General features: G+C 38.7%; 1 long non-coding RNA gene across 1 annotated transcript in view; it reads right to left on the bottom strand.

Annotated features, from left to right (window-relative positions):
• LOC149916295 (uncharacterized) overlaps window positions 1-5,319 on the bottom strand; it is an 85,094-nt gene extending 79,775 nt beyond the window's left edge. Inside the window, exon 1 of the long non-coding RNA XR_016470536.1 lies at window positions 5,143-5,319. This is a non-coding gene — a long non-coding RNA (uncharacterized LOC149916295). The remainder of the gene's footprint in view (window positions 1-5,142) is intronic.
• Between the last annotated feature and the right edge of the window lie 17,987 nt (window positions 5,320-23,306).

The following is a 23,306-nucleotide window of genomic DNA, read 5'->3' as shown; positions in this document are numbered from 1 at the left end:
GTTTGTTGTCCTTTTCCAAAGGCAGTGCTCAATATCCACTAACTAACCTATTTTACAAAATAAAAAAATCACCAAGAACTACAAGCTGTTTATATATTGAAATCTATACACACATGTATTCTGTTGAATACATTTTAATCCAGGCAAAACACAAATATCCAACTGATTCATCCCAGATTCTAACGCATAAAGCTGTATGCATTTTTATTTCTAGGAGCAAGCCCAGCTATTTCAACAAGACTCTGTTGAAGGGGAGATGTTGAGAAATTACTTCATGTTAAGCTTAAGAACTGCGTAATTTTTTCCTTTCCTAAATTTGCTGATTGATTCCTGATTTGGGGTCCTTGTGGGAATTTTGTCTGATAGGCACTTCTGCAGCAGGCAAAGTGACAGCAAGTCTCGGGTGGATTTCTGGACAACGGAATAATATCGTATCATGACGCCTGCGCAGTGCCCTCTCCATGCACAATAGCTCTGAGTGGCAGTGCATGGTAAGCAGATGAAGCAGTAAGAAGTATATGATCTGATGAGCTTGGCTAAGCTGGGGGCGTCTCCTCTACTCGGCTAAATTAAAAACCTCCCTGCAATTTCAGCCCTAATCACCCCCTCTGATGCTGTAATTGATGATGGTCAGTTAACTCCTTCATTCCCAAGACCATTTATCAGAACCTAGGGAACTGCACATTAGCCAGCTCATCATGTATCAACTGGATTTAACATATCCAGAACATTTAGAGAGATATAAGACAGATATGAATTACACGGGGAGTAAACATTTCATAGCAGGCCTCTGGTTACATTAGGGCCACAATGCCCCACTCCCAAGTGGTACAAACTGCCTTTAAGCCTGGTTTGTGGAAAATCTCTCTTCGATGGCATTGAGTCACACATTGGCTTCTCTGCCACTCTCCTCCCTGTGGCTGGCACAGGCAGCATGCCAGCAGCATTATTACACCCTTGCACCTCCCAGCTGGCAAAATAGCCCTTTGCAGCCTTTACCAGTTGGTGCAAGCTGCTCTAACTTGTGTTGAGAAACCAAACCAGAAAAGTTCTATTTGCATTTTCAGCTTGAGTCCAGACACAGTCCTTGTGTGCTCTACGTACAGGCTTACTGCTAGCTCCTTCAACATGCTCCAAACTTAATAACAAAGGTATGACTCGTGCTGTTAAAATGATCCTGGAGCCAAACAATATCTTTTTATTCCACCTTCTATTTGTAATGGGTTTTTAGGGAATTGTCTGTGCAGTGCATTGTTCCTCTCCTGCAGGATTCTTTAAGCTTGACTCATACAAAGAAAGAAAAAATTCCATGAGGTGTGATATATGTTTATACTCTGCTGAATAAAAGGCTTTTCAGCACTGGGAAATCTATAGCATGAATTATTCTAACTGATTTATAATAGACAGCAATGCCTTAAGGACCCTATTCTGACTATTTGTGCTTTCATGACAGGGTCAATGTACTACCTGCACCATATTCAGTAACTAGAGCATCCAAGGTGTACATCCATATATCTGTTTTAGAATGACAACCTATTACTGCACTTTAGAAGAGGGTAAGAGGCAATTCTCTTGCCTTGCCCCCTCCCTTTTTTTTTGGGGGGGGGGAGAAATGGGGGGGAGGGAGGGCAGTGTCAAAAGACTCAGGTCTTCATGAAATTCATAATTCCAGTATCAACACAGCCATCTCGCCTAGATTTTTAAATCACCCCTTGCTATATCAGGATACCAGCAATTGCTGATGTCTAATCTTATTTTTTATTTCTGTTGAGTTCTTTTGCTTTCTTTTTGCATGGGGAACAGGCTGCAAAGTCTTGATAGCACAAAGCTATTTCACTTACAAATCACAGAACTGCCACTCCATAAACAGGAAACTGACTCAGGAGATATCTGGGTAACAAAAGATGAGTCAGCTCAAAGGGGAACAGGGCAGAAACCCCTCTCTCAGTTCACAGTCTGAGTAGCAGACGTTTCAAGTTGCCACAGTAAGATGTTTCAAGAGTATTTTACTCAGTAACAGCTGACTGCTGTCTGGCAGGCAAGACAATTGAGTGAACTGGTAGATCTTCCCACCGAAGGTACCATTCCTCATTATCTATCTGCATAGGAGGGCGGTAATCATTAAGTGCTTTGACAGTTGAAAGCATCAATTCTAGACAGCCATTCCTACCAGATAAGAGACTCATCTTGTTAAGAGTATGATATTCTCATATATCACAACATTTTCCAATATATAGAGGAAAGAAAGTACTACTACTTTTATTTTTCTGGATCCATGAGAAAGGACAGAGTCGTGGCTGGATTCAGACAGTCTTTGATCAAGACCAACTTTGAGGTTGAAAACTGAACATATATTAAACAGCAAGAAAATAGCTTTATTAACATACACCTCCCTTGCTGCTGTTATTCTTGAAATATATCATTACCACCCCACCCACAAATAACCACATCATCCTCCTCTCCTTGTAGTGCTTGTTGTGCTTGACTAGTTCAGTACAATACTAATGTTCTTATCAAATGAGTTCACAATAGTTTTGTCCCTAGCATACAACAGAACTAGCCCTGAAAGTCTCCCAGCACAACCAGGACACACGGCACTGAAAAGTTGTGTGTTGCCAGTCAGTAAATGAATTTAATTAAGTAGTGAAGAGGCTGATCTCATATGGCTGGAACAACTGAGTGTAGGTGTGTGTGTGCACATGCACACTCAACACATTAGCAGATCCAAGCCAAAATACAAAGTAATCCATGAACTTTTCCAGTTGCAATTAAGCTAAACAGATCCTTGCTTTGCCTACACTGGTAGAACATCTTCTGGACTGGACTTCTCAGGAGAGACTATGGTTGAAATAGAATACATAGAAAGAAATAAAATTAAAAACTCATGTGACCTTATGCATATATATTTAATTCTAGATTTCACACTGTTTTACACTTATTTGAAGTCATCAAGACAGGAGAAAATTAAGCCTGATAATGGAAAATAATTTGAAGTACGCCCAAAATAACAGCCTTGATAGCTTTATTCACAAAAAAACTGTTGCCTACAGTTAAAGAAAACAAGCCCAGGACATTGAGAAATCTATTCTGTTTACTAGGATATCTACATGCAAATATGCTTCTGTATCCAAATGACATGCAAACTACAAGTACCCAATCAATTGTGAAAGATAATGTATTCACTTTTCCTGTACCTGTATACGGAGAGCTGGTCAGTAGTTCTTTATCTGCTCAGGTACTAATACCAGTGCAGGCCACTCCAAAAGTATTTTCCCTTTTGCAGCCCCTCTAGGCCAACAGAAACTTCAGCCACAAACCAAATTAATTGGCCAGTGGGGATTTCCCTTAGAGGAGGAAGGCATTCTCCAGCTACGTAGGACTGACATCTTACCCCATTCCCCTTTTGCAGTCTGTGACAGGAATGAGTCTATTGGTGACAGAAGGGACACACCAGCCATATGGCTCCAATGCTTTGTGTTACAGCTACTTGGGACCAACCATCTCATAACAGGACAACTGAAAGTCACAATAAGCCAGTGCATCCCACCATACACCTGAGGTTTTCCCCACAGAGCTCTAGAAGATGGCAAATGGCTCCATGTTACCTTTGATTTAACCTTATTTCCAGAAAGTGCTCACGGAGGACACTAAATGAGGGACTCCAGTTAGTTTGCCAGCCTTGGCTGGTTTTCTATTCTTACTTTCTTGTTTTTAAGTTTCATTGCAAATGAGTAAAGCATTAGAACATTAACATATATTGTATTGCAGAGCTTATTCCAGTAAACCTGTCAAAATTGGCATCGTGAATAATAATACTTAGCACTTACATAGTGTTTTATATTTTCAGAGCATCGTAGACATTAACTTAATTAACAAGTGACAGTTTCACAAGCAGAAGCTCTCCCTGCAGCACTAGTCTGCGTGTCTGAATTTCTCACAAAAATTCAAACTCTGCATTAATCCTCTTGTCTTTCATCCTTCTGAAAAGATTATCTTCCTTTTTATTCAACTCCCCTGGACACAGACACCCATGCTTTTAAAAACCAAGCTATTAAAAAAATTTAGGTGGAAGAACAGTGACTTAACATAAGCTAATTGGAAAATCCACATTACCCTACTTTTCAACCTAAATTACTCAAAAATCAGAGCTCTATCAAGCACATATCTAGACAGAATATGTTTCTAAATTGGCATAAAATGTACTTAATATTGATTGCTGTGCAATTTCCCAAACTGTTCAGAAACAGAAAGACATAATTAGGTTTTATTTGAATTTTTTCCTTTGGGTTTAAAAAGAAAAATGGCAAAAAAAAAAAAAATCAATACATTAGTCTATCTGCAGAAGAAAAGTAAGTGAAACTCCTGTCTCTAGAAATCTATACCGTGTATTCAATAGGGAGAACAACAGTCAGTTCTAGGAGCTATATTGTAGAGAAGATTTGTGAAACCTGTACTAACTTCCAGAGTTTAACCATGCTAGAATAACATCTGTCTTGTTTTCTACTCATAGTCCACCAAGCAGATTCAGAACCCAAAGGCCATGGCTGTACCAGACAGAAGTCCCCTCTGCTTTGTCTACCTATTCAGGGAAGGGCAAAGTCTTTCTCACCCTGGCCTTCATTAAAAGTAGTTCAGTTTTCAGATACAAAGGACAAATTTGAGGAACTGCACCAACAAACTCGTCTTACAGAACATCCATGAACATTGTAGCTCATAGCCCACATGGGCAGTGCAGGCATTTACTACCCACACGTTGTATACCTCCATGCCAAAAAGTCACTGCAAACACCACTATGTCCCAGAGCACCAGCCTCAGAAAAACCAAAACAAAACATAACTCAAGCACCTGTACAAGAGAGAGAAGAAACCCTCATTAAGACACAATTTTATCTCTAGCCAACTGAGTGGTGGTATTATGGGTTTGAAACCTCCCCACCACCACAGTGAGCAGTTTCCACTAGCAAAAACCACTATCTCAAGGAACAGAGCACCCAGAACTGATGCTAGATTCAGAAAAGCTCTCAGCAACAACCCAATTCACCCTCCTCAGAGGGCTCAGCAGCAGCCCTGAAACAATCAACCCACCACACACAAACAGCAAGGAACGAGGAATCACATCTTAGCAGCACTTAGCTTACTCACAGATCTGTTGCCTTCCGAGCAGCACATCTCTAGGACAGGACCAAGTATTACAGAGCCATCTCCTCCAAATCACTCATGATAAAGGCTGAGGCAAGGCTATAGCAGCTGTGCCCCATCAAGGTCCTGCTGAAGGCTCACAGCTGCTGGCACTGATGAGGGACCACCACAGCAACCCAGCCCTCCAGCAGCCGCACCTCAGCATCTCTTTTCCCGCTCTTTTATGGCAGGGCAGCAGCTATAGCTGAAAGCCCAACAAAATGGTGGCTGTGAGGGCAGACAGAGTTGCTGCTGGCTGGCCAATCTTGTTTAGAGGCACTCCTCTCCCATTCAGTCACAGCATCCCTCATCATTACCTGCTGCCTCCATTTCCTTCAGTATCTGTGCAACTCTCAGCAGCTTTCCTTAAAATCCCAGTTCCTAAAGTCAAGTCAAGGGGTGTGCATTTTCCTGATCCCCATTTCAAAAGAAAGTTTGCAGCTGCTTGAAACCACCAGTGGCTACACCAACCCAAACGTGTGAGTGCTACCAGAAAAAAAAAAAAAAGAAAGAAAAAAAAAAACCCACAAAGCATTGAAAGTGCCTTTCCCTCATGTTATGAGCAGCTGAGGTCTGTAGCAAGCTGAGGAGTGTGGGTTGCTTCCCTCACAAAGTGCTTGGGCTGCACACCTGCGTCTCTGGAAAGCAGCTTCTTCGTACAGCACAACTGCTACAAGGTTTTGGCAATGACATGGATGTTTACTTATTGTGTAACAGTTACACTGGGAAGTGATGTTTCTTCCCAGTTTCTTTTACTTCTTGTGCGGAAGAGGGCACAGCCCTGTGTGAGCTTGAAGTGTGACAGGCAGGAATTTAGCAGCGGGAAACTGCAGTAAACTCTTTCATGTGGCACTTTCCATGGGTCAGACCCTCAGCTGATAAAAATCAGCATTTGTCCACTAACGGCATCACTAACAGCCATGTAGCCTCACTATCCCACCAAATCTGTCACTTAAAAATCGCATTATGTGATCTAAATTAACTGCTTTCACTCCAAATATGTTTTTATTTCACTTCAGTATGAAGACATTTAATGCTGGTAAGCCACTTGGTCACAGTATGTTTATGCACAAGCACACACACACACACAAAACCAGCCAGACTAACTTGTTCAGCCAGCACAAGTGATTCTGAAGCAACCTTAGCTTTAATGCATTGGTGCACTGTGCGAACAGCAGTTCACAATTTTCCTTCCTCTAACAGACAGCTCAAACACTGGCATAGCTCCTATCAGAGCTTTTAATATCTGCTGTAAGCCTCTGTTTAGCAGGAAGATTACATCCCCCAGATTTCACAGTTCAAAAGTTCATACTGTACTGTTCTATTTATAGACTTGCCTGACATTGCTTCTTCTTCAGCAGAGATATTCTGGAAAAACAAATCAATCTGAAGTATTTTGGAACATGGTTTTAAAGAGTGTATGTTATGCAGATATGCACAAAATCACGAGGAGATTTTGCTTGCTGGCGTAGACTTTCCAGTTAAATTTTCTTCTGACTTCTCATTGGACTTGAACTTTTGAAAATAAAGTTAAAATTCAGAACTGAATAATGAACACAAAATTCGGAACATGCTTTGCTTCTAGTTAGCAATTTCATTCAAAGGAACAGAATTATTAAAAATACAGAACAACAACAACAAAAAAGCCATCCACAGGTTAAAAATTACTTTTGCTGGAACAGAATGGTCATGAATAGAAAGACCCTTCCAGCCTGTGCATCCTTGATTATTTTTATATTTACCTTTCACTCCTCGTTGTACATCTTTTCTCCTGATCTGTCGGCAAGTAAATTCTTCATACTCTTATCTTGGTGCAGAACTGCTTTAGAAACACATAATAGACATTTTAAGTCATCTCCAGATATTCAGCTCTGGAGCGATAAGGCTCGGGCCTCAGTCTAATCTCATTTACACAGATCAAAATCATTTCATTGGAGTAAGTGATGCAACACTGCTGTAAATCTGCACTGCTTCTTTCTTGGGTCAGTTTTGTGTGTGATGTTTTTGACACAACTCTGTGCCAACTCATTTAAATGGATTCTTTAATCAAGCCTCTTTTTTAAAAATGAGAAGGCACTCGTGTTTGTGAAGAGCTCTGGCCTGTCATGCTTTCAGGTCAACATCCTTCTTTTACAGACTCCATCCAGCCTGATCCTTCCCTGATCTGAGGTTGGCAGCATCACATTGATTGTCATCTTCATTCCTCACTGCAAATGATCAAATACCTATTTTACAGCAGAACTGAAATAGGAAAAGGTAGTGAGACAGAAGGCTCCAGAAGCAAATTAAGGAGAGCTCTCAGATTCATATCCTCTGGAGCTGCAGAACAAGAACAAAACTGCACTGCCATCTTCATTGCCAGAATTGAATCTAGAAAGTCCTGCCCCTGAGCATGCATCCTTGCCATCTACTTAGCAAAACACTTAAATGCATTGACTATCTTTCAAGTACCATGTTATCTACTTAGAGAAATGATTTAGTTACTGATTCATCTGAATACTAAAAACATCAGAGAGCATTTCTCAAAAATGTATTTCTCTGTAAGTGATGAATTTGGTACTGTGGTTAGTTTACTAAGTGAAGCTCAGGTCTGAGAGACTTTTATAATTGAATCCAGAGTGGTTTTGACTTGTACACTGCCTTCAGGTCACAGCTAGCTGAAGTATACCTTAGCATGTTGCTGCACACAGCATCATCTTCCAAGCAGCAGCTTCTCACCACCTCTTCTGTTCCATGTTTCCTTCGTTGCATCATGGCCTAGAAGGGACAGAGGTTGCACATGAGTTTTCTGCACTTTACTTAAAAACAATGGGACAACCACATTTTTTTCCACAGTACTCCAGAGGTCATGAAGTATGGGCTTGAAGGCACATGCATTTAATCCGTTCAGACACTAAAGAAAATAAAGCTCAAGTTTAGGCATGCTCTGTCCAAAGGGAACTGTAGCCTACAACCACAGCACCTAGATCTCAGGCGTGTAGCTTGCATCTTTACAAAAGTACACAATTTTCTGCCTGACGCTATTCCATTCCCTTTTTCCAAGGGGAATGCACCTTCTGAAGGCATAATCTGTAAGCTCCTTAGCCAGTGTATCTTCTGACAAGCTTTGCCCTGCTAGTCCTCACAAAGCAGCCCGCACACTCTCGGTTCGCACTCCTCTCAGCTGAGATGACAGAAGCAGGGCATTCTGAGTGCCACTTCTCGTGCTCAAACTGTGAGTAGCGAACTGCTTACACAAATCCTCCTCTTAAAACCGCTGGCCCAGCGTGACAGCTTTCGGTGTGGTAATGCAGAGCTGTACACCTGCAAGAGCCAGCCAGCCTGTAGTGGTGAGAGTGTTTTGATCGCAGACTGCGGTAAATATTTAATTATCGTGTGATTTCGTCTGTGCAAACCTCAAAGTGTTTTTCAATACCAATACTTGCTCTAGTTATGTGTAACCATCTTTCAACTTTAAGAAATATATTCAAGAGTGATGATAAATATTTCATAAAACTGTAACTAAAACCTGTTTGAAGACATAAAGTGACCTGCTGCTTATGTTGAGGTTAGAGGAAGTACTTCAAGAGTGTATTAATTTCAAATAATTTTAAAAAGTCTTATACTTGTTGGATATTTGCTTTGCCCAGCTTAAAATCAAGGCCACGATGACACAGTCATTATACTGTAACGTGAATTCACTATCCTCCCTTCACACAACGTACACAGCATGATTCAAGGTTAAGCACAGAATATCAAAAGACTCCTAGCACGGACAATTTTAATGGTAAAGGAACCTTGACTTCTACTGATTATATTAGTTCAACTAAAATTGACCTTCAATATATGAAGATTTCATTTTCATAAATAAATGGTATGACTGATGCCTTTTACTAGGCTTACAAAAAAGTAATCAGAATTGAAGCTCTCAAGGCCACAGTCTTTTTTTTTTTTTTTTCAGTTCAAATTACAGATAACAGAAGGAAATAAATAGTTACGAGATGTTAAAAGCTAAACTAATTTTTTGTTTGTTTGTTTCTTAGTAAAAGACAATAGTAATTACTAGTGGGTTCCCTCTAGCTAGCATAACTAAATAACAACTTGTCACTTTCCAACATTATCACCAGAGTTGTTGCTTATGCATATTTATCTAGTTAATGGGATAGATTTATTACAAGTATTGAATAATTTGGACCCAGCCTACACTGATGTATTTTATGGCGTGTGGTCAACACAGCTATTACAGCATGGATCTGCAACTGCTCTATAAACTAGAGAATGCAGTCATTAAAATGAATGAGCACAAGTGTTTGTTATGCTGTTTTTAATTATATGTTTATCTCTTTTTCTATTATACTTCCATTTTATTTATACCACATGTGGTCACATATGGTCCGTAGATGTTATATTAGGGAGTTTAAGCAAACCCTAGGCAATCATCTTTGTTTATTTAGAAGGGCATAACTTACCTAAGCAGAAATTACAGTTCTATGCATCTCACTTTACATTCGTATTCCTGATTTTCAGTGAAGTCCAATATCCAAAGTTGAGAGCGTTCTAAAGGGAAAAGGAGCAAATATATTTACCCATCCTATGGCACATTGGTTTTGAGAGATTGGACTCTCTATTAGGATCTAGACTCAATAACACTTCTATGTCCACTCCAGCTCGGAATATTCTCCAATTTAGGATTTATCACATGTTAAACATTGTTTTAGTTTTTTAAATTTGATGTTTATGTTATGAGTTCCTGAAGAAGCTGACTTAACTTTTGTAGAACAGAAAACTCCGGCAACAGAAATTCATAGAACTATTTGTTTAATAACAGTTTGAAAGGATAATTTAAGGCACAAATCAATGGTACTTTCAGGGTTCAGTTCTTTTTTTCTTCTGCCATATGGATAAATATCATTCCCTTGTGTACTCATGAAAATAGTCCGAGGAGATAACACAGGAATTGTAGGACATCTCTGATGGAACATCTCTACTGCCGGTGGACTGATAGCCACTAGAAACCAGTCTATAAAGTCAAAAGGAATGCAGGGGTATGGCCCTTACCTCTGAAGGCCATTGGCATCCAGTTAGGTCTGTGATTTATACCACGAATGCCATTTGATTTGTTCTTAGTTGACTTATGGTCTTATTCTTCACAAAATTTTAACAGTGCGAATGGGACAGAAAGATTGAAAGAAGATTGAGGGCACTCTTTCAGTGAGTTGTACTGCCTTCACTTTCTGAATGTTAATGCTAGAAAGCACAATCATCTAAAGCTTCATGAAAATCAAAGACATTGTTTTAATCCATGTACTTTCTTTGGACAATTAGCAGTCAAAGATTTGCCAGAGAGTCGTGTCCAGACACAACCATCTCTGAAAATTTACATACATAAATACATTACTTTTCTCATTGTTATATTCCCAACTTCAGCTCAAGGCCTGTATCTTTCACATGACAGAATGTGAAAAAATTATGCATTTAGCTAAATCAGCTTAACCTGGGTCAAACTACGCCCATATTGGAGCTCTGCCATCGTAAGTGAAAAAGAATTATACATCTGATGTTACATGCTCTGATGAAGGAGAAGCAGTGACACTGGGCTGATCAACAGTTTAACAGCGACACAACTGGCACCCTCTGAGGACTGAATCAGGTCTATTGAAATGATCAATTTAAGTTTTAAATTATAATTTTAATTATTTAAAATAGAACATTGGCAGAGCTAGGACAAAAAATCCTTTGTGTCAAATAGTAATTACATCTGACTTTCTCACCAAAAACACTAAGTGCTGTCGTACTGCCTTATAACTGCTTAAAAGTATAAGGTTCTTTCTTTTGCACAGTTCAGATTGTGCACTGAACTAGATAGCTTTGTTACTAGGGCACACGGTGCTCCATCCCTGGAACCCTGCTTGAACTCTTTACTTAAATGAATACACTGGTTTTGCTCAGTCATTACTAGGCAGTAACTCATATTGAAATGCACTGCACTTAATTCAGGACAGTTGGCAGTCTCTGAAGGGAAACTCCAAAATGAGCCAGCATATGAAGAGGGAGAAATATCTTCAGCTTAGAGCTGGGGTTACCACTAGCACAACGAGGGGATTTTCTCACTCCAGCGGTCTGCATCAGAACTGGTATTTGGTTCCTGCTACTCAGAGGCCTGTAATCTTGGTGAGGGAAGGAAAGAAAAACAACAACAACAATAAAAACCCTCTAAAATGCTCACTTGGAGCACAGAAAATTGTAAATAAGCCATGTAAAAAAAAAAGAAACATACATGCTCATGCATCAATCATCTCTATTTCAGATGCAATGCCAAACAGAAAGGATGAATGAGGGCTCAGCTCAGTTAGGATGAGTGCAAAAATCAACAGCACTAAAGCTACTTTTCAGGTTAGCATAATCTTCTGTTTGCAAACACTGTCTGTTTTATCTGACTTTTTTTTATTGGACAGCTGTGATCTTCTCCTTTCAAAACCTTGTCACTGCTGTTCAGCAGAAATGTAAGTGATATGATTAAGGAACATGGCATCTTGTATAATCGGTCGTAATCATTATCTAGGGGTTTCAGTAACATGACACATGCACAGCAACAGCAGCATCTGCTATGGACTGACAGATATCTCAAGCTCAGGATGATGGAAGCACACTCAGGGATTTGTAAACTTGTCTTGGCTAATGCCACTATCCTGATGTGAACCTGTTGTTGGCTATGCTGTTTAAAGGCCAAAGATTAAAAGTGTTTTATAAAGTTCATCCTATCCATCATGAACCCACAGCTCTGGCTGATGTGGGATATATCACCTTAGCAGACCTTTCCCACTTTCACTGATAGGGTGGTACTTTTGGAAGCAGCTGTAAAGAGCAGAACTCTATTTTTGTAGCATTTCCTCACCGTACGTCAGGTTGGTCTTTTACAAACACTCAGTATTGGATTGACTGTGTTTCCAAAGAAGTCTACAAAGTTGAATTACATAGTATAATATGTAAGTTATAAACACTAGGGGATGGATTCCATTCTGCAGGGCCATGTGACTGTAACTTGAGTGAGTCATCATGTCCGTGCTGCTTGGAGTTCTGTACCCTGATTATGTGCTGAAAACTGTTGGCCATAGCCCCAGAGATACCAGACATATTTTGGACACTTCCTGAGGGAAATCTGAAGTCTGTTATCTTCCCCAACCTGTAGAGTCTAAAACCAAATCTCTTGCTTTCTGCATGTGTTTCCCAGCTACTGTGCTATTAAAGATCTGGGAGAAGTAAAGGTGTTTTCCACGCATTCTTGTTGTTACAGCGTCACTGGAAGGCAAAAGGCAATGAGCCAGGAGAAGAACAAGCAAATGAGAATCAGGCCAGAAATGAGATGTAGACATTTTTATTATTATTATTATTATCTTGGCAAAATTTAGAACAGATGTAGTCTGCATTTATTTACTCTGAGGCCTGACTGATTGCCAAGGTTGTGACTGGGGACATCACTTTTGCACAGCAACTGTGGAAATCTGTCCTTCCTTCCCATTGGCATACGAGGATTGAGACCTGGGCACTGTTCATTTACTATAATTTCAAAATTTGGCTTTCAGTCATTTCTAGACAAGACATCGTATTCAGTCTGTTTCATTCAACTTTTTGTGAATATTACTGCAGCTGTATTTCTAGGAGCATTACACAGCAATCAGCCAGTGTGTATCCTGAATTCAGGTTTGTTCTGCAATAAAGCATAGTTTGTTGAACCAAACGTGGTAGTTTATAAAGGCAAGGTGCATTTAGAGAGGTTAGTACCTTTTATTTGTATCTGTCATACACAGCTAATTGTTCCTATTTATTCTCACTTAACATTTTTAAGGCTTTCTGGATAAGGACGGTTCATAACATTTTGTATTATGATCCAGATTCTCTTACTGTCATCATGTTTGACCTTATTCCACAAATAATTTTCTCAGGTTAGGTTTTTAGATTGTAGAAATGGGTTATGCTTACCATTTGAGAATCTAGACCATTGAGTTCAATGACTAATGGAGTCAGGTGCTCATCAAGTTCAGTGACAATATCAGAATCTCATTCCTCTCGTATTTGAGGACAAAGGATAGAGATCTAATGAAAGGAGAGGCAGTTAGCTAACCATGCTTATGAAGGAGGCAAATATAAATGGACCTGCCTCTTTAAGACTTCTACTACATCTTTGTGGAACAATAATAAACAAAACAAAAAAATCATTTTGCTTTATTCTCAAATACAAACATATTGGAAGATTGTTGTGTCAGTGCCAGGATGTAGATCAAAATTCATTCTTCTTTCTTGTTTTCTTGCAGGTGAAAGTTTGAGAGAAAAATACATGTATAGATAAAACAGACACAGATCAGATGTAAAAATCCACCTGCTCCATGTATTAATGTGATTCTGTCTGTGAAAATATAATGTTGGGAATTAGGTATCAGGAAAGGTATCTAGATAAATTTAAACAGAATTCTGAATGAAGACGCATTTGGGTAAACAGAACAAGATGAGATTAAACCTAATGTAAGAGTACAAAAAAGAATATGACAGAACAGGGCAATGCTCAGAATCTCTGCTCTTAAAAACAGCAGTTTTACAGAAGTCGTTGCCACAGGTGAAGTTACTATAGCTGCTCCCACTTTCCGCATAGGTGTCAGCAGGTGTTGCTGCCTTTCCTTTGCCTCTGAGACAAACACCTGCTAATATTAGCTACCTGCTTGCAGTCCCCACCAGAAGGAGCTTAGCAGATGATATTTTCATTGGATTGTGCAATAATGTGAAGTCTTCTCTAATCTTATTTGGCACATTACCCATTGGATTTATGGAAATCCTAGATGAACCTTGACCCAGAAGTGTAACAGTCACGTAAACTCTGCATGTGTACGTTGTGGTGGTCATGAGGTGTGCCCTTGGCTTTACTTACTGCCTAAGTCTTTGGCTAGTTCTGCAAGTAACCCTTAAATCCAAAGGGAATAAAGTATAAAAATCAGTCTTCTGGACACATAGCACTTTGGCTGATTAGCATGGAGAAAAAAAGAATTAATAATGAGGAGAAAAAAAAGATAGCCAGAAACTACAAACACCAGGGAGCCCGTTTCAGTGTTACTTGAAAATAAAGCAACAATAGCAAGACTAGTCATCTCATTAAATAATAATTTGTTATTTCCCTTTAATGCTGCACGTGTTCTCTAACGGCTGTGACTTCTGAAGACAGTTGGACTGTGATTTCCACATATTTATCAATAGGAAAGTTGTATAACTTTTAATGAGTCCTTGAACTGACCACCTGTGAACTAGAAGTATTGTAAACCTTGTCTCTTGAAATATGAAAAGACTTGAAATACGATAAGTCTTCCTTTATGTGGCTGATCTGAAGTGGGTCTTGAAATCACTGGCAGACAGCTCAGCCAGTGCTTCCTACAAAACTAAGACATGTCTGCCACTTATGCCCAATGGCAAGAAGATGATCTTATTTTCACATTTGGAAAACTGCAGGTAATTAAAGAAGGAAAAATGCTTCTGTTAATTAAAGATTTCTTCTTTCAGTATGAAGACAAACTGTTGTGTTTCCTTGCGATCAGAGTCCAGCCACCAGGAGAACTTTCCAGCTGTTGGAAGGTTCTCATGGTCCTTCATGTCTACATGATTTGTAACTCGGATGTCTTGTGACAAGAGGTAGATGTGCTTAGAGCAGGATTCTGGACTCATGAATTTCATTTTTGTATGAAACTGAATTAGTATAACTTGCTGCAAAATGTCAGAAGAAAAGTCATTTGAAAAATGTCATTTCACTTCAGTTGAAAGGCTTTGCAAGTTTTAGCAGTTACACAGTGCTGATGACTGGTTATAAAATCGAGTCTTCCTTCATTATATTCTTGTTTATATATCATCTGTTTGATTATCCTATTTCATTTTTGCTTTGCTGTTCTGTTCAAGTTTTAAGATTTTGGGTTTAAGTCACATATCCTCTGGCACATGTTGCCACACAAAGAGAATTCTTTCCATTCAGTGTAATGAAGTAATGCTGTATCACTATTGTATGAAAATTTTCAGAAATGACAAAAATGCATTTCCAACATGGAGTTCTTTATATATTGAAATAAAATACTATTTTTAATATAAATTTTTTAAATTATGCTTTCAATACAAAAATTCTGTCTCAGCCTTCGTTGTGAAATTTTTTATGATGATGACTTCAAAAGTAAATATTTTCAAAGCGTCATTTTTTCCAAACATTTGAGATTCTGCATTGTCTTTGCAAATCAAGAAGAAATACAGTTAAAAAAGAAATTTAAATTCCAGGTTTACACACAATACTTTTTATATTTTTATTCTTTCATTTTTATTTCACAGGTGTGGATTATCTTCCAACTCTGAACATGCTGCAGGAACAAAAGGTATGCACTGGAACTCCAATACTCACTTTAAGAAGAATATAAACATTTTGGATCCATTTCCCAGCATGAAGAGCTCTGCAAGAAGTTGAAGAAGCCAGAAAGAATTAGAAAGCACAACCACAAACAGTATTAACAGAAATACTGTATAATAAGCAAGGCAAATCATCCCTTCATTCAGATGACAATTACATCACAGGTAACACGACGCTTTCCTGCTTTCAGCAGCACCACAGAGATAACCTCCCTGCGATGAATATATTTTGAGCAATTTTTCCCATGTGCTGGTCTGAACCAGGCTTTTCTTTGATGCCAGATATAAATATCCTACTGCAACTCTTGTCTTGCTCTTGCATAAATAAACTGCCTACCAGCACTGGAAAGAGGCACTTGCTATTGTGTTTCTGTTGTGACAGTGTCAAAAAAAAAAAAAAAAAACCATGCGAGGTGTTTTCCAAGGGGCCATCTTTATCCTGACGAACATCCGTACAGAAAATGTAATTGCACCCTTTTAAAACATCATCTTGGTCCAGCAGAATATTCTGTGAATCTGCTGAGAGATTCACTGCACCAATAATGTCATCCTTTAGTTTTCATACAGTTTTAATGGAAATGTGTGAAAAACAGGAGCGACACAGCATTTCCCTTTGTGGCATCAGTCTCAAATGAGCTAGGTCCCACACTTTTCCATTTCACATATTAGAATGAATATGCAGCAGGAGGAGCTGCCTTACATTTTCCACTCTTCATGTTAAATATAATCTCCCGGGCTGAGTGCTGAATCACATCTCCCAACTATTCCCTGCTCCAATTGTGCCTTCACTTGTGATGCTTTTATTTACCATGTCAGCTTGTACCTTTCTTAGCAGTGTTGCTTTTCTTCCCCTTCAAACAAACATATCCTTTTCTCTATGGCAATCTTTGAAATGTGTGCTCAAGTCAGGGGTTAGACAAACCTTATCAGTATGCATGTGTGTGTGTGTGTGCACTTGTGTATGTAATTCAGGTATTTTCTCTTACTGAGCAGTACAGTTGCATTGGAAAGCTCGTAAAAGCCCGAGTGGAACAACAGCACAATGCATCAAAGGGGAGACTGAGATTCTTTTTTTCTGTAATTTTAGTTGAATGAATCACAAAGTGGCAATTATATGGCACATTTTTCTTCTAAAAAATTGGCCTTGTTGTGCCTCTAGACAACAAAACAGCATGAAGGAACCATATAGGCACAGCTTGGTTCCAAATAACCATGTTTACCTAATATACACAAATATGCCAGGCCTCACTGTATAAACATTGCTGTTCTGACTTATTTCTGGAAGTTTCTGAAACATGTAACATCGTGAGCAGAAAAGAACATTCACTATTTATTTTCACTGTAGGAAAAAGCAGTAAGTTTCAAGCACAAACATATTTGCAATGTGATAGGGAAAGATGACAGCAGTATCTGTGGAGCATTTCATCCCCACTCACACAGTGAAAATCTTGCAATGGAAAAAATCACTGGAGGTGTGCAGCTTGAATTTATAAATCACACACTTTGATTTATCTAGAATATATTTTCTGTGTTATTTAATTTGAATTGATTCCTACTGCGTTTTTCTTTCTGTCCTTTTATAAGATATTCAAGAGATACTCTGGGCAACATGAAACACTGTTAAGGGAACTACCACTCATCTCTTTTCTTATCTCTTGGGCTGCTTTTTTCAGCATTCGAAACTGGCGCCTGAGTTGTAAAGCTCCCTTGCAAGATTCCTATCAGATGAGGGCTGGTGACAGGCAGGTTTTCCTCCGGGAACCTAACGGAGTCTTTGAATTCATCAGAAATTGCAAATGATGCAAGATGACTCAAAAATATATTCCCAACAAGCACTCAGGAAATTCCCAGACCAGAAGCGTGCCTGAATTTAATAAATGGCATATTCAAAATGTAACAAAAAGATAATTTCAACCTGATTCCAGGGGAATCTTTAGCAGATGAGTCCCACCCTGTGGCATTTGTGCTCGGCACTGCTGTTTCCATGCAGTTGTGTTGGGGGTGCAGGGCTGAGATCGTGAGGTCTCCTACCTTCCTGCCAAACCTGGAAATGCTGCTGTTTGGGGCTATGAGAAGCACCCCCTTACCAACAGTCGAGTTTTAACTTGAATTCTCCTGTTAGTGGTTTGCACGAGGATTCTTACAAAACACATTTGTCATTCCTCGCTCACAATCACCACTCCAAGAGGTTTTTCCCACTTTTTCCTTCATTCTGGAGGGAAAGATAAAAGTATTTCATGAAAAATTCAAAATGGGAATGCTGTTCATATTTGAATTTGGTGCTCTCCTTTCAAAGTGCTTCACACCATAACTCACTTCAAGTCCCGCATTTATTCCTATACCTGTAAAACATCCCCTCCCCTTTTTGCAGTTAATTGCTTTTTCAAAAATTTGAAACAGCATCGTTTGGCTTTTTGGTTTGTTTTTATATGGTGGTTTGGGGTTGATTTGTTTGCAGAGACAGAGTAGGATCCGCTTAATTACTTTCTTATTCCTCTCCATTTGTACAAACTAGTAAACTTACATCTTCCTCCAGCCTGGAAAAATTAGATTCCAACTAAGTGGCAGCCTCTTCTTTCCTCTGGCTACTTTCCAAAAAAAAGCCAGAAAATACTGAGTAGAACCAAATTATACAACCAAAAATAAAACTTCAAGTTCTAAAAAAATCACTTTTTGAAAATGCCTTTAAAATGTCAAGAGAAGTGAGTTTTTGTAAGTATATTTTACAATCTTTCCATAGAAAATATTTTAATGTGTGTTCATTCAGTTTTTATTACAGATGATTCCTGCCAGAAGTTTTAAAGGAAAAGAACAGTTTTAAGAAGTCCAGAATATAATCAGGCTTAAATCATCTACCGATAGATTAGCTGCAGAAATCAATATGCTTATTTAATATAGAGCAGAAAAAACAACGGAAGACTTTTAAAAGAGCCTTTCCATGATGAAACAGTAAAGGATCTCATTGGTTATCTATTCGGTTAGAAGAAAGAATGAATGAAGAGAGATTCTTCAAGTTACTTCATTATAAAATTCTGTTTTCTTAAAAAAAAAAAAAAATCATTCTCTAGCATGGGTCCCTCCCTATCGATCAATAACCCTTTGTGGGCTCCTTTCTTCTGTGCTGAAGGAGGGATTTTGTGCTCCTCTGAAACCAGTTCTATCTGGGATCTAGTCCCATAATAGGGAAATTCAAGCTGAAGACTTCACTTTTTGTTGTAATTGTTGTTGTTTGTGTTAATTGATTAATAAGAATAATCTGCTCCAGCTGGAATAGTTCAGGGTCCTTCCCATTTCTCAAGCCTATCCTTCTATTTCTTTTATAGAAACCATAAATGTTTGATCACATGGGTCCAACTGCTTCGAAGTCACTGCCTCAAAACCTTCATTTTTCCACTGACTTCACTTCTACTTTTTCTTTTTTCCCAGAGTTCTGATGCTTATTCAAATTGAAAGCAAGCAAACAAACAAATACATCTCTTTATTTCTTAGTCCAAATACCTCGCAAGACAAAAACAAATAACCACTTTGATCAGGAGAGAGTGTGGATTTTCCTTCTTCTTTAAAACAAGCAGAGGATATTTGTGCAAGTGAGGGGTCAGGGTCAGGACAGGCAGAGCTTGTAACTGAAGTTGTCTGTCTTCGGGCCATGCAACTGGGCTGCAAGTTTCCCTAATGCCTTGGCTCTGATCCATACCCTGACCTGGAGACACTGAGCTCAGGCAAAGAAGCCAATTAGGTTATAACCCGAAGTTGGTTCAAGCAGAGATCCTGTAGGCGAACTCTGGCTGCATTATCCACTAAGCTGCCCTGAACCTGCATGTGGTTTAAGCAGGAATGGGTTGTTTTTGTCAAAAATCATAATTTCCCTGGGAATCAGAATGGTATATAATAATGGGGGAAAAAAAAAAAAAATTGCAATTGCACAACTCATTTTCTTTACAGTGGAAAAGCCATTTTATTGTAAGTCATTCTCTGTTGTTCTCCTTTATGTAGATTCTGTAAAAGTATGCTTCTTAATACTTCATTCCATTAGCACATCTCCTGTTTTATTTCAAAGTGTACATTTAAATGAGAACAATACTCAGAAAAGAAAAAAACATTCTGGTGCATTTGCATTTGCTGAAAGGGACAAACCATGAATGAATGCTACAACAGCTTTTGTAATTTCCTCTGTATTCCCCTATTTTCTTAGCACATTTGGCAGGGAAAAAAGAAAAAAAAATTGAGAACTAAGATATGAACACTGAACCTCGGCTTCTACGCACTGGCACAGCTCCATACAGGCAGTGTAGATACTTTGATTCATATCGATTGAAGGTCTGTCCTAAAAGTTTGCAGAAGTAATGGGAATGGGAGAATTTCAGCAGCTCCACTGACAAAGGGAAGATGTGCTGTGGGGAGCTGCACAAGCAGGGAGTGCACAGCCATGACTGCTTACACATTAATTAAAGCAGTTTTTTATTTTGGTACGGGAAAGCTGGTTAAAACCATCTGTTTCAGAATATTCTACGAGCTAAGAAGAAAATGTGATCAAGATTAGATCTAGGTGATAAATGGTTGGGTTGTTTTTTTATTCTGTGGCTTAACCTAAAGATCTAAATAGTATTTGCGTCAGAGTACTTAAGTACAGATGCAAAGGTTTATTGCAGTGTGACAAACAAAATGATCTTAGGTTAATCTGCAATGTTTTGTTTCAAACAAAACACAGATTTAATTTATTTTGCATTTTATTTCTGCATCTTTTAACCCTTACAATATGGAAGTGTGTAATATATTCCGAAACAAAGGCTGAAGGAAAATTTCCCCAGTTTTTTACTAAAACTAATTGTTGAATATGACCCAGTCTGAGGCCTCTTACACATCAGGCAATCAACAGGCTGATGCCTCGGTGGAGCGTTCCAGCAAATTACCTGGCACAGCCATCGCGGGGTAGCTGTGCTGGAGCACATCCCTGGAGCTGAATTAGAGGTTGTAAATTGCCTCCACAAATCCCTTCCCTCATAGTCACTTATTGTCCCACATAAGTAGCTATCATTTTAATTGACAGAGTGTTGTACGAGGGATGCAAAATCATGAAAAATATGAAGTGCATCATAGAGAGACAAAACACAGATCTGTTGAAATTATACCTTGTCAGGAGGGAAAATATTCTGGTTGGCTGAACATGAATCAAAGAATTTGGAAGAGCAGAATGCTGGAATTACCTGGACTCAGAAAGTAAGTATAGAAAAAGATTTGGCTTGCTTGTTTAGATTCCTATTTTTCTGTTCTTATTTTTCTTTTGTGCTGGTCACAAACAAAGGTTTAAAAGGGAAAACTGGAGAAGATTTAAAATACAGGTAATAGCAACTTGTATCTGTAGAGTAAGTAGTCCAGCTACTGATAACAGCACAGAAGCATTTCCCTTAGAACAGGTCTGCACCTAGCCAGAGTTCAAAGCAGCAGCAATGGGTTGGCTGCTCAAGGGCCCACATGCAGTGAGTTTGTGGTCCGTGTCCCTCTTTCATAACAGTGTCTACATGATTCACAGGCTCTTCGTTGGCCCCAGAAACAAAGATGAATTTTGCTGTCAGAACACATCTGTCATGTTGGGGTGTTGACATCACGTGCAATGTTACTTAGCAGTTGTGGTATTGCACACTTGAAAGAATTTCAGTGGTACCTCTTCTCTAAAACAGATACATTGCTATGAAGGAAATACATGCATACATGCATAATCACAATTCTGTCATCTTATGATGCAAAGCCACACAGGAATATTCAATTCCTGTATCTTTCTTGCCTTTGTTTTCTGCTCCACGTTTTGTATTGCCTTATGAAATGCATGCAAGAGTAAAATGAAGATCAAGGTTTATTTTCTCCTTTAAAAAAGCAAAAACAAAACTGACCATGGCCAAGAAGCTGAAAAATTTGATAAATAAAAAAAATGATTATCCCTACTGAGTTCTGTTTCACTTTGCATTGTGTTCTCTTTTGCTGGAAAGGCAGCAATATCTTACAACACAGATATCAGTGCAAGTCAACAAAGCTATTTCTGTCTTAAGGAGTGAGGGTAGAAGAATCTATACCTTAGTTTTTCTACTGAAAAGAGAGATTAAAAATAGGTTTACATCCAGTATTGATTGATTTATTTATTTAATCCATCCACTGATAGCATGAAAGCTTCTGCTTTAGCACTTTACTGTTGATGCTTGACTGAACTATAGAGCTTACTTTTTTAATGCAACCCTGAAATCAGCTTCAACATTGAAGCAAAGGCCATGACACTAGAGATTTTCAAGCAGATAGAGTAAAAATATTGGTTTTATGTGTCAGTGCAGTAGGTGTTGAAAATATATTAAAAAAAAAAAAAGAGGACCATTGATCAAAATAATAGATGGAAACATTTTTTAATCTGCACAAGTCTATACATGTTTGTATCTCCAATTGTAAACACACATACAAAGACCTGCAGAAGTGTATCTCTTTCTCCTGAAGAATTTGACATTATATACATCTTTCAGCTTTTAGCTTGATTCCTTGGACTGTTCAGCCAGAATACCATTTTCCCTTCCCTTGTGGCAAGCTACAAACATTAAGCCTTTTCTAACAATTCTCTATTGCTGCTTTCTCTCTTTTACTTGATGCACAAGTTCTCAAATAGATTTTTATTTCCAAAAATCAACCATGCTTAAAGTACAGCCAACTCAGCAAGTGTTTGTTTGAAGGGGAGAGACAGGTTTCTCTTGCTACCCCAACAGCACACGCGACTGCATTGACCAACAGAAAAGTCAATCCTAGGGTGAGGACCAAGAAAACTCTAACTCCCCTTTTCTCTCTCCAGAGTTCAAACCTGAAGGCTGTTGACATCTCCTATGATTTAATCATTAGGATGAGGTGCTTTGCTGAGGAATGGCCTCAACGGAAGGTCGGACTTCAGGGTTCGAGGATAACACTTGCACTAACAGAATGCTGTATAAGAGATTTATTTTCTCAAGACAGATATTTATAAATACACTCTGCAAGTGCAGACTGTTATCAATATATTTTCTACGCTTGCATTCAAAGCACATTTAAGGAAAACGTATATTACAATATAAAGCACATGGGAAACAAATGATCTGGGAGTTCAAAACAAAGAAGTCAGCAAAGTAAGTTTTGGAGAAACTCTGCAACCAACTGAATCAACTGGCTGAGTTGGTTCATTTATTATGCTAGATATGTTAATGTACCTCCAGACTGACAAATGCTCTGGAAGGCAAGGATTTTTCTGATGTAAAGTCCCCCGGTACACCTAACTTTGCACGGAATATTCTGAGAAGTAAGAGTTAACTTTAATGAAAGGCCTATTTGTGCTTTAAAATGTCGTATGTAGCTTGATTAATGGAAATAGATTAGAAATAAATATATTTAATATGGAGAACATACTTACCATTACACTATCAGAGCACAACTGACATAGGATGTAGTCTAAACAAAAGTCAGCAGCTACTAATGAGGCTTGTTAGTGATGCTAATCTATGTAAATGTTATTAATTGAGAACATCTATCTTTTATCTCCAACATTTGGTAATCAGGCAATTAAAAAACAATGACATTCCCGGCGGTTGTTCTCCCAGTAAAAAAAAAAAAAAAGTGATCAAAGAGTCCTGAATAAGGAAAGGGAAAGTCCCTTATCAAGAGCTGGGCCTTGCCTTGGGCTACCAGGCCTCATTAAAGGCAGAAAAGCTCTGTTGATCACCAAT

This window comes from Phasianus colchicus, chromosome 12, assembly GCF_987193195.1.
Source record: "Phasianus colchicus chromosome 12, bPhaCol1.hap1.1, whole genome shotgun sequence".
NCBI lineage: Eukaryota > Metazoa > Chordata > Aves > Galliformes > Phasianidae > Phasianus > Phasianus colchicus.
Note: the sequence above shows the minus strand (reverse complement) of the source record. Positions and strands in the feature narration are given on the sequence as shown.